General features: G+C 36.2%; 1 long non-coding RNA gene across 1 annotated transcript; it reads left to right on the plus strand.

The window, feature by feature from the left end:
* The first annotated feature begins 1,668 nt into the window (after nt 1–1,668).
* On the plus strand, nt 1,669–2,992 carry LOC127737866 (uncharacterized). Its single transcript, XR_007999836.1, has 2 exons — nt 1,669–1,993; nt 2,916–2,992. It is a non-coding gene; the product is annotated as an uncharacterized LOC127737866 (long non-coding RNA).
* Nucleotides 2,993–11,428: the final 8,436 nt, after the last annotated feature.

Genomic DNA, 11,428 nt, shown 5'->3' on the forward strand with positions numbered 1-11,428 from the left:
CCAACTCCAGCTTCGTATTATTTTCATGTAGTTCTTTAATAAAAGTATATAATTCATCTTTGTATTTTCAAACCATTACGTAATTACGTTACACACATTAGAAATAAAGAGGCAATCCTTCACATTGATATAAGCATATTTCGTTATTCTGAGAGAAGATCCTCAGATTCGCAACCTTACTTTTGTATTAAACTCACAACTCGACTTTTGTAACTTGCAACTCGGCTTTTATAACTCGCAACTCGACTTTTATAACTCGAAACTCGACTTTTTTTTACTCGTAATTTGACTGTTATAACTTGCAACTCGATTTTTATAAAGCACAACTCGATTTTTATAACTCGAAACTCTACTTTATTTTAACTCGCAACTCGACTCTTGGAACTCGCAATTCGATTCTTGCAACTCGCAACTCGCAACTCGCAACTCGACTATCTTACTCGCAACTCGATACTAAACATAATGTAAATCTCGGTTAATGACGGTACAATGTATGCTAAATATTGGCAGAATTCCTCATTTTTAAAAGACGAGGCTACGTATTTCTCCATCCAGCTGTATGGACAGCCAGTCTACGCAATGGTTTATCTATCAGACTAGAGAAGCCATATTCCTATACCCATGTTGTCTCCTTGGAATTTGATAAGAAAAACATGCAGTAGAAGGCATACAAAACTAAATGTGCTTTAATATTACGTGTACACAGCGTACCAGATAATGTGGCGGGGTTGCATGCATGATTTATTCGTGCAAAATAGAATAGACTGACTCTCCGTCAATTAATGAATGAATGAACGTGTAAACGATAGTAAATATTGTAAACACAACAAATAGTATAGTATTAGTATAATAGTCTTCTGATAAATTGTTAAAGTGACAATACAATCATAACCATTTTTTTGTAATGTATTTCTGGAGTTCCGGAAATCATCGAATTATGGTATCATGAGAGAATTTGTCAGATATCCTCCTTACGCTGATATTCTAACAAATATAACGAATAACCCCTCCCAGGTTAGAAGACATTGGTTGTTTTACAGTGATTTTTCGTGCCCATAAAGAATGTTAATTTATGTATCATTGTCATTTTCCTTAGTTTCTTCTGTTTCCCATTCTGACATCGGACTCGGACTTCTTTTAAACTGAGCTTTACTGTGCGTATTGCTGTGTGTTTGTTTTTAATTTACATTGACTAGAGGTATAGGGGGAGGGTTGAGATCTCACAAAACATGTTTTATCCCGCCGCATTTTTGCGCCTGTCCCAAGTCAGGAGCCTCTGGCCTTTGTTAGTCTTGTAGTCTTGTATGATTTTTTTAATTTTAGTTCGTTTATATGTTTCGGAGTTTAGTGTGACGTCCATTTTCACTGAACTAGTACACATTTTTGTTTAGGGTCCAGCTGAAGCCCTCCTCCTGGTGCGGGATTTTCTTGCTGTGCTAAAGATCCATTGGTTACTGTGTCTAAACTACCCCGGCAAAAAATGTTTGGACTCGATGCTATTTAATACCCGGTACGGTGACGGACCATCAACAGACAGAGAAAATGTAGATTTCTGTTTATTTATTAGTTATTTTTAACCAGACTCAAGCTAGCGACCAATTCCAGCGACCAATCAAGCTAGCGACCAATTCTATCGACCACTAAACTAGTCTCGATCATCCAGCCGCTTTATTTTCTAAAGTATAGCGTCTGGATGACAAGTGATATAGAAATGGTAATTTATGACAATTGGAATAGTATCGGCTTTTTTAGCTTGTCTAAATGGATAATATCCAAGACGAATAACCAAGAAGTTGGTTATTGACTTCGGAAGAAATTATATTACGATAATATTATTGAAAAGTCCGAGTGTTTCGATTGTTGTTTGGATAAGTTGAATGACGTCGTTTAAAGCTATTTTTATTTGTTTGTGACGTTATACAAATCATGGAAAACACCAGACTGCATGGCTTGGCCGCGAAGGAAAATAACAGCACAGCAAACCTTGGGCTTGGTAAGATGTTATAACAATACAAACTGTAACATAAATTTCAATGCAACCTGATACATTGAGTAGTTATATTTTTTCATGAATGCATGCCCGTGCTATGCAAACGAGTAATTACAGTTATACAATCAAATGACAAATTTTGTATTGACTGGGACCACTCGAATAGTCGTACATTCTATAAATACAATTTGGGGTTGATATGTAGTATCTTTAATTTTATAAATATTTGATGAAAAGGGGCTATGACGCCGAAATATGACCTTCATCCAAGATTAGATTGTATCTATCTGTATAAGGGAGTTTGCATCTTGATATATGTAAAAAAAAAAGGGGGGGAGAGGAGAGATTCACAATGATGTACATATTCAAAGGAGGGAACGCAATCCAAAACCATAAGTAGAAGAAACACAGACAAAGTGTATCTAGAAGATGCCATTTTGTATATACACCAAACAGACAAAATGTTCTAGACTCGATTTTAAAAAAAACATATGCACTTTGCTTAAACAATACAGATTAGAAATGAGACACGTTGTTATGCAAAATAAGGAGATGCGGTATGAATGCCAATGAGACAACTATCCACCCAAGTTGAAATGAAGTGGATGTGAGCAATTATAGGCAACTGTATGGCCTTCCACAATGAGAAAAACGCATGCATGGTTTGGATAGAGAATAGAAACAGGGACTGTGTCAAAGAAACACGTACCCGACCAAAGAGCAGGAAACAGCCCAATGCCTCCAATGGGTCTTCAATGCAGTGAGAAAATCATCCTTCCGGAGGCGGGATTCAGTTTGTCCCTGGACACTAATTTATACAATATATTTGTATGATGTTTTTTTCTCAAACAATTTTTTTTTCTCATATATATGCTATGTTGGTATACAAAATTGATATGATTTTGATATTTATTTTCTTTTGTAGAGAAACTAATGATGATTTCTGGACACAGATTTTATGTGATAAATGTCAAGAATTAAAAAAATATAATGTTCAGGATATTCATTGTATCATGCTTAAACAGCTTCAATTTTATAAGAATAAGATTCAAAGATTTTTTTTTTAAATACTGAAGTATAAATCAGTATGAATAAATCACAGTACCAAGAATGTTGGGTAAACATTATTTTGACAGCAACCACAAAGCCAAAAAAGGTACACAGACGTATATTAAGTCTATAAAACAAAAATCAAGAACAACATTGTTGTCAGACATGTCAAAGCATTAAGATTTGTATTAACAAATAAAAAGTCTTATAAACAATTAAACAGTTAGTTTTCTCGTTTGAATTGTATCACATTTTTTATGTCACGCCCTTTTATAGTTGACTATACGGTATGGAGTTTATCAATATTGAAGGCCGTGCAGTGACTATATTTGCTTATATCCACGTCATTTTAACTCTGATGCGTTGTTGCCTCTTTAACAATCATACCATATCTCCTTATTTTTATATAAAGGTTTACAAGAGAAGATATTGTTCTTGTAAAGCTGTCCTTTCTTGCATACTAATACATGATGGATATTAAAATTATAGTAGAAATGATGGAGATCTGAAACAATAAATCAGTTAATTAACAATCATAAGGATATTGCTCTAGAGAAGTAGAATACACTTTTGAGTTGTTGGTTTTTTTACAAGTTACCATGCAGTATGGGATAAATCCTATTCCATCTTCTCCATGTGTATGATACAAACATGCATTCAAAGAGTATTTGGTTTCATGAATGACTGGTTAAGTTCTGTATTTCCTCTATGGACACGGGTTAACACTGGCACAGTGAAATTGTGTGAAGGTTGGTTCATAAATTTGCTCTTCCCAAAAGGATTAGGCGATACTATTCTGTCGTTTGCAGTTTATTTTGTAAATGAAAATTGAGTTGGCTCATTGTGTGATCTCACTGATCTGCAAGTAATAGCTGTTGAGGATTTTTTTTTACATTTCATTCTTAGTATTTGTATAAGTTTTCTTTACATAGAAGTAACTTGATGTGTGTTTTTGTAAGGTAAGTGTATCCTGACTATAGCACACATATATATAATATAGTAGTCTCAGGTGTATTAGATATCTGAAAGAATATATAACAAGGACAGCATAAATTATAACAGGAGTTTCAGAAATGAGAATAATGAAAAAAAACTTAAGAAAAATGGACAAAAAAAAAGAATAGCGACTAATGGTGTGCTACAATATAAAAAATAGAGAAAAGTGGTGTGCTATAATATGAACAATAGAGAATGATGGTGTTTTATAGAATGAAGATAAAAGAATACCTTGGTGTGCTAGAATATAAGAATAGATTGATTGCTGGTTGCTTGGTTATCGTCTAGTGGTAAATATATTGCATACATGTTCAGGACGAAGAGAAAATTAACAATAAATATAATAAGTATAAAAAAGAAGATGTGGTATGATTGCAAATGAGACAACTCTCCACAAGAGACCAAATGACACAGAAATTAACAGCTATAGGTCACCGTACGGCCTTCAACAATGAGCAAAGCCCATACCGTATAGTCCGCTATAAAAGGCCCCGAAATCACAAATGTAAAACAATTCAAACGAGGAAACTAAGGTCCTGTAATAGAGGCCGTCCGGGATACAGGTCGGAGAAATTATGACTGCAACCTACAAAGGGGCAGAAATTTAGCCTTTAGTACAACGGTCCACCTACGAACCCCTCTCTTAACGCACAGAGAGCGTGGTACCCTCTATACACGAGTGCTATAACATTTAGAACAGACATTCACGTTCTATATTGGAAAACTTGGACTGATCATGTATGAGCATTTACCAATTCAGTTTTTTCTTTTTTTAGAAATGTACATGTACAAAATTCAGGTCAAAAAGGTCACCGTTAGTTACAGTTTATAATCGTTTTTGTAGAAATTTAAGCTAGACAAGTAGTTAATGATAAAGTCTTTTAGATAAAAATCATGGCAAAAAAATGATTAAAACTTATAAATATTTTTAATCAACGAATAAAATATCCAAAATCTGAATAAGTACGGTGTAAAGCTTAATTTTGACCGAGTATAGATCTTAAATAAATGTTTATAAACCACTGAGACAAGAATACGTGTGAAATGGTATTTGAAGCCGTTTTATTTATTTGACATCATGTCTCTATTAAAAATGCATATCACTTTCAAGTTGGGCATCACTGCGTGAGCTACAAGAATAGTATGTCAGTTTAATAATCACATATAGATATTCTAGTACACTGCTTACTGTTTTTTTTTTCATTATTATTTTGGGGATAACGGAAGTACTATTTATGGATGATGTTCTATATTTAATTGTTTGTTACGCCCCCTATAAATATCTGACCAGTCCGGTTAATCAACCCAGACGCTATATTTATATATGCGTCTGGGTAATCGAGACTACCACTAAACTTAACAATGTGCATCAACACGTTAGAGAATCATTCATAGATATGTCTGAAAATCACAAATTGACATTATGCTACAACGTTCTACTAATACGAAATACGTAATATATCGCTTTTAAATGTTTAATGGACCACGTATGTCTACATTTGAATAAATAGGGGACGGAATAATAAATGCATATCCTTTTTAGAAAGGAAAAAGTAATTAATTTTGTTTAAGTTTTACTTCGGATTTCAATCTTTCTAACAGTTAACGTGAGTAGCGTGCTTGCTCAAGGCTTATGCTCTAAATCAGTAATTCAGTATTTGAAGATTTTATATTACATGGCATTATACATTGATATAAAATCGAGATCTTCGTTCCTTGCAAAAAATGAATGAAAAAAAAAAAACAATAAAAAAAAAAAAAACAAGTTAAAAAAACCAAAAGTATCTGGAATGTTATTTGTTTGCGATACTTTAAACTAAGATTTTTAACGTGTAACAATAACTACATATAGTATAGATGAATTAATAAAAGGCAATCTTAGTACATAACGGCTAAACCAAGTCTCAAGATTCAGAGGTGTATTAAGTATTGTAGAACAGAATAAAACAATCTTAGTACATTAGTGCAGATGTCAATTTACGGTGAGAAAAATAAAAAGTTAAACTGAACAAGAAAGACGCTATCTGCGGTAGAAAAATCATATAACGGCTTTCTATACTCTCGGCATCCTCAAATATCGTGTATTTCCTTAAAATCCCTTTAGGTAAAGAATTACTATATCGGCCCGGTCAAAAAGAACATAGTACATATTTCAAACAAAATAGTTCCTACGCATATATCCAAAACTTTGTCAAACAAGTGAAATATTTGGTTTATTTTGGTATAAATGAAAGTTTAATCACTTGGAATCACTATAGGACCCTTGTTGAAAGTCTCTTTTGAATGATCAAAAAAAGAAATTATAAAGCAGGGAATATTTGCCCTGTTGCTCAGGATTTTGCTCAGTACCTGTTTTTGTACTTCAAAATTTCCGGGAACCAGTCAACACATATAGGTACTGTTATGCTGATTTTTTTCCAGGAGAAGTAATGATAATGTATATTTTGCCATTGAATTACTGTCATATAATTTGAAGTTAGGACAATGGTTATTATTTTTACCATACTGGGTAAAAGGGCCGGACGGGGGTGCACTTTCCCACCCGGGCATTTCCATGAATAAAAGGGCCTGGGACAAGCATTCAATCCCACTAGGTGTGGGTAAAAACTTTGCCGTAGGGAACTGTACACAAAGACTGAAAAATGTGCCCATACCCATAATTGATAGGTAGCTCAGACTTTGGGTGGCCAGTGAAGTCTTCAGGTGCACTTTCCCAACCAGGTATTCATATGAGTTGAAGATATGGATAATAGCTTTCAAACTAACCACCTGTGGTCAAGAACTTTGCCGTAGGGAAACGGGAGGATAGCGATTCCTGCCACCACCCCTGTGCTGAAAAATGAAATTTGGTATGTTGTTGTGAGCTTCCGGTGCACTTTCCCACCCGGGCATTTCCATGAATAAACGGGCCTGGGACAAGCTTTCAATCCCACTAGGTGTGGGTAAAAACTTTGCCGTAGGGAACAGTACACAAAGACTGAAAAATGTGCCCATACCCATAATTGATAGGTAGCTCAGACTTTGGGTGGCCAGTGAAGTCTTCAGGTGCACTTTCCCATCCAGGTATTCATATGAGTTGAAGATATGGATAATAGCTTTCAAACTAACCACCTGTGGTCAAGAACTTTGCCGTAGGGAAACGGGAGGATAGCGATTCCTGCCACCACCCCTGTGCTGAAAAATGAAAAATTTGGTATGTTGTTGTGAGCTTCCGGTGCACTTTCCCACCCGGGCATTTCCATGAATAAAAGGGCCTGGGACAAGCTTTCAATCCCACTAGGTGTGGGTAAAAACTTTGCCGTAGGGAACTGTTCACAAAGACTGAAAAATGTGCCCATACCCATAATTGATAGGTAACTCAGACTTTGGGTGGCCAGTGAAGTCTTCAGGTGCACTTTCCCACCCAGGTATTCATATGAGTTGAAGATATGGATAATAGCTTTCAAACTAACCACCTGTGGTCAAGAACTTTGCCGTAGGGAAACGGGAGGATAGCGATTCCTGCAACCACCCCTGTGCTGAAAAATGAAAAATTTGGTATGTTGTTGTGAGCTTCCGGTGCACTTTCCCACCCGGGCATTTCCATGAATAAAAGGGCCTGGGACAAGCTTTCAATTCCACTAGGTGTGGGTAAAAACTTTGCCATAGGGAACTGTACACAAAGACTGAAAAATGTGCCCATACCCATAATTGATAGGTAGCTCAGACTTTGGGTGGCCAGTGAAGTCTTCAGGTGCACTTTCCCACCCAGGTATTCATATGAGTTGAAGATATGGATAATAGCTTTCAAACTAACCACCTGTGGTCAAGAACTTTGCCGTAGGGAAACGGGAGGATAGCGATTCCTGCCACCACCCCTGTGCTGAAAAATGAAAAATTTGGTATGGTGTTGTGAGCTTCCGGTGCACTTTCCCACCCGGGCATTTCCATGAATAAAAGGGCTTGGGACAAGCTTTCAATCCCACTAGGTGTGGGTAAAAACTTTGCCGTAGGGAACTGTACACAAAGACTGAAAAATGTGCCCATACCCATAATTGATAGGTAACTGAGACTTTGGGTGGCCAGTGAAGTCTTCAGGTGCACTTTCCCACCCAGGTATTCATATGAGTTGAAGATATGGATAATAGCTTTCAAACTAACCACCTGTGGTATGTTGTTGTTGTGAGCTTCCGGTGCACTTTCGCAACCGAGAATTTTTATGAATAAAAGGGCTTGGGACAAGCGATCAATCCCACTAGGAGTGGGTAAATTATTTGCCGTAGGGAACTGAACACAAATACGGAAAAGCAAGCCATACCCATAATTGCTGGTCATTTGGACTTTTGGCATTTGAATAATTGAACTACAGTGTAAGCGGATTATGTTTGAATTGTTCCATCTATGTTGTAACCGTATGTCGCCTAGTTTTTACGTTAAGGTTTTTAGCTTGAACGCAGGCAGAGCGCTAGCAGATCATGGCTTCGGCAAAAATTGAAAAGGTGATTGAACAAAGTATGAATCCGTCTATGCTTCGCTGACACAATGCACGGAAACCCTAGCTTGTTTAAAGTCTGTATCGGTTGCAATGCGATGTTACAATTAGCATGACTAGTGTGAAGGTAGCCGTCGTTAAACGTCATGAGGCTAGCCTTCACTATTATTCATGAGATGAGAACGCGTTCGATGAAGTGGTGTGGGTAATAAAAAGATTGTGACAATGAAATTACTTTTAACTTTAAATATCCAATATGGTTCTGCTATTTATAGCAATAGAAAATCTTAAATCCATAGGTGTCTTCTGCAAGGTCCGCGTCTTTTAACACCTTTAAAAATGAATATAAATAAAAAGGTTAATGCCTCCATATACATAGAACCAAGAATCGATTGGTATCAGTGAATTAATGTATACTGAAACAATTAATTGTCATATGGGCATTCCATAATCTGTTTATTGACAAATATAGTCCCGTCTCAAAAGCACTACATGCCGTAAATACGATCGTATATCTTTCATTTTAAACAGATCAGACATGCAAGAAGATTTATAGATAATGAAAAAAACAGAAAAAATAAAAACTGTTACCATGACATATCATTTTTCAAAACTACGAAGATCAATCAGAGTCTTTACACTCAACATTATCAGGACACTGCCATTCAGAGGTAGGCATGGCCTCTAAAATGGCCCAGACCACTTATGTCCTAGATCCGTACGAGTTTGTCAGCATAAGGTGGGGATACCCAGTATGTCACATAGTCCAATCTAATATTACCGGCTGGCCAAAATAAGAGATTCTCCACATGGCCCATTATACTAAAGGTAGAGGTAGGCATGGCCTCTAAAATAGCCCTGAGCACTTATGCCCTAGACCCGTACAAGTTTGTCAGCATAGAGTAAAGGGTACCCAGTATGTCACATAGTCCAACTTTACTATTGCCGACTGGCCAAACTAAGAGATTCTCCACATGGGCCATTATACTAAAGGTAGAGGTAGGCATGGCCTCTAAAATGGCCCATAGCACTTATGCCAACTCATTTTCGGTGGATTTTATTTTTGTTTCTCGGCACAATTGCTTTCATTAATCGACTTCATCTATTGTATTACAATCTAGATCAACATGGCTAAGAGAGGGATGTTTTGAAAGGACTATTGGGACCAAGAATTAAACCAATTCCTTCGAAGAATTGTTTACTATTTTGTAAATACAATTTATCTCCAAAGGTAGTGGGTAAGTTATCTGAGAGGTAAATAAATATAGACATTCACCTTATTTTGTGCACAACATACTCATATCCACCGCGTTTGAGTTAATTAATGTATGTATCTTGCGAAGACGAAAGCGTATGTGAACTGCTTACCTCTCAAATCGAAAAGATGTCCATCTTGATCAGTTAGATAAGTGGTCCTGTGGATGTAACAGTTGGGACAAAGCTGCAGATGGTGTTTTTTTTTGTGATTCATTGGCATAACTACCACCGATGATTTCACTGTTGACTTAAATTCTAAGTCTGTTTACAATCTGTTCACCTTCTATGTTATCTTGTTGTATGCGTAGGTTATTTTTTCTCACGCATCGTGTTGATGCTGTTGAAAGAATTAAAGTCTACTTGATAGTATTTTTTGGCTAAGTTAGAGTGGCTTTCAGAGAACTACTATTGGCACCAATGACAATTTTGACTTATGTTTGTTTAGTTGTAACTGTCGTTGGATTTCATTGGTGATGATGTCGATATCGTAAGAACCAGTGTTTAATGAAATGGTGATCCAACTCACATCTTCGTCCAGAGAATACTTGATGATGTTTTTTTCTCTCATGACTGTTTGGGAAAGAGTTGTAAGTCTCAAGCATTAGTATAGCAATCTCATAACCTTTCCAGTCTTTCAAGATGATGGGTGTATCGTATCAAGTGGTGATACGGCTACAATTGCTGACACGACAATTGTTTAGGGTCTGCACTGTCAGCAAAGCACTTACTACAGATACTTTTTTATATTTGAATGGGTTCCCACTAATGCACATACACACACATTTACACTCATCCCCCCCCTTTTCTACACACACACTTTTTGGTTTCAATAAACGTTGCCCACTTAGCTATACGACTATACGACATCGATAGAAAACATCTCTCGAGTCTTTTATCTTATCCTTATATTCTTAATCCTACTTTTTCATCCATCTGATGTCATATTTCTTTGTGCGCTTATTACACCTATCTTTCCAGGGTGTAATATATATATTCCAGATGTTGCTTCTGTCTCTAATTTAGATTCAGAGTCTTAATTTAAACTTTTATGAAAATCATCTAAACAATTTCTGCTCTTTTCTGGATGGCGAGATCAATGGTGATGTACCGATGTGGTTCTGACCAACATCGATTGCACAGCTGAACAACACTCTTCTCTAGTGATATCACTACAGTATTCTCGATAAATATGATCAAGATTCTTGGTCGGTATGAGCTGTTTGAAATAATTTTGTGAGAGATATGCAAAGTCGACATTGTTATGCCGTCAACAAACACAGTAATCTTCACATTTTTTTTGATTTCCCAACATCAAATCATCAAACACAATCCAGTTCGCGTGGTTCAGGTACATCTTTGTTTTGTTAAAAGAAATCAATACCATTGGACTGTTTCGGATATTGTAAATGCATACTGTTCACAATATCTGGTAGGAAAATAGGGACACTTATTTTTTTTTTGGAGATGAGATTATATATGTCTTCTTTGGAAAACCGTTCGTTCAAACCAGTTCTCATGTGTTAGTAGATTGGTTCATGTAGTGATTTGCATATACATGTACATACAAACATAGTCCATCCAACCCGATCAAAGGAGTTGGTTATTTTTTATAGAGATGACATTATATGCGTCTTCTTTGATAAAAACGCCTAGTCCAAACCAGT

The sequence above is a fragment of the Mytilus californianus genome, unplaced genomic scaffold (assembly GCF_021869535.1).
Source record: "Mytilus californianus isolate M0D057914Y unplaced genomic scaffold, xbMytCali1.0.p SCAF_4, whole genome shotgun sequence".
Taxonomy (NCBI): Eukaryota; Metazoa; Mollusca; class Bivalvia; order Mytilida; family Mytilidae; genus Mytilus; species Mytilus californianus.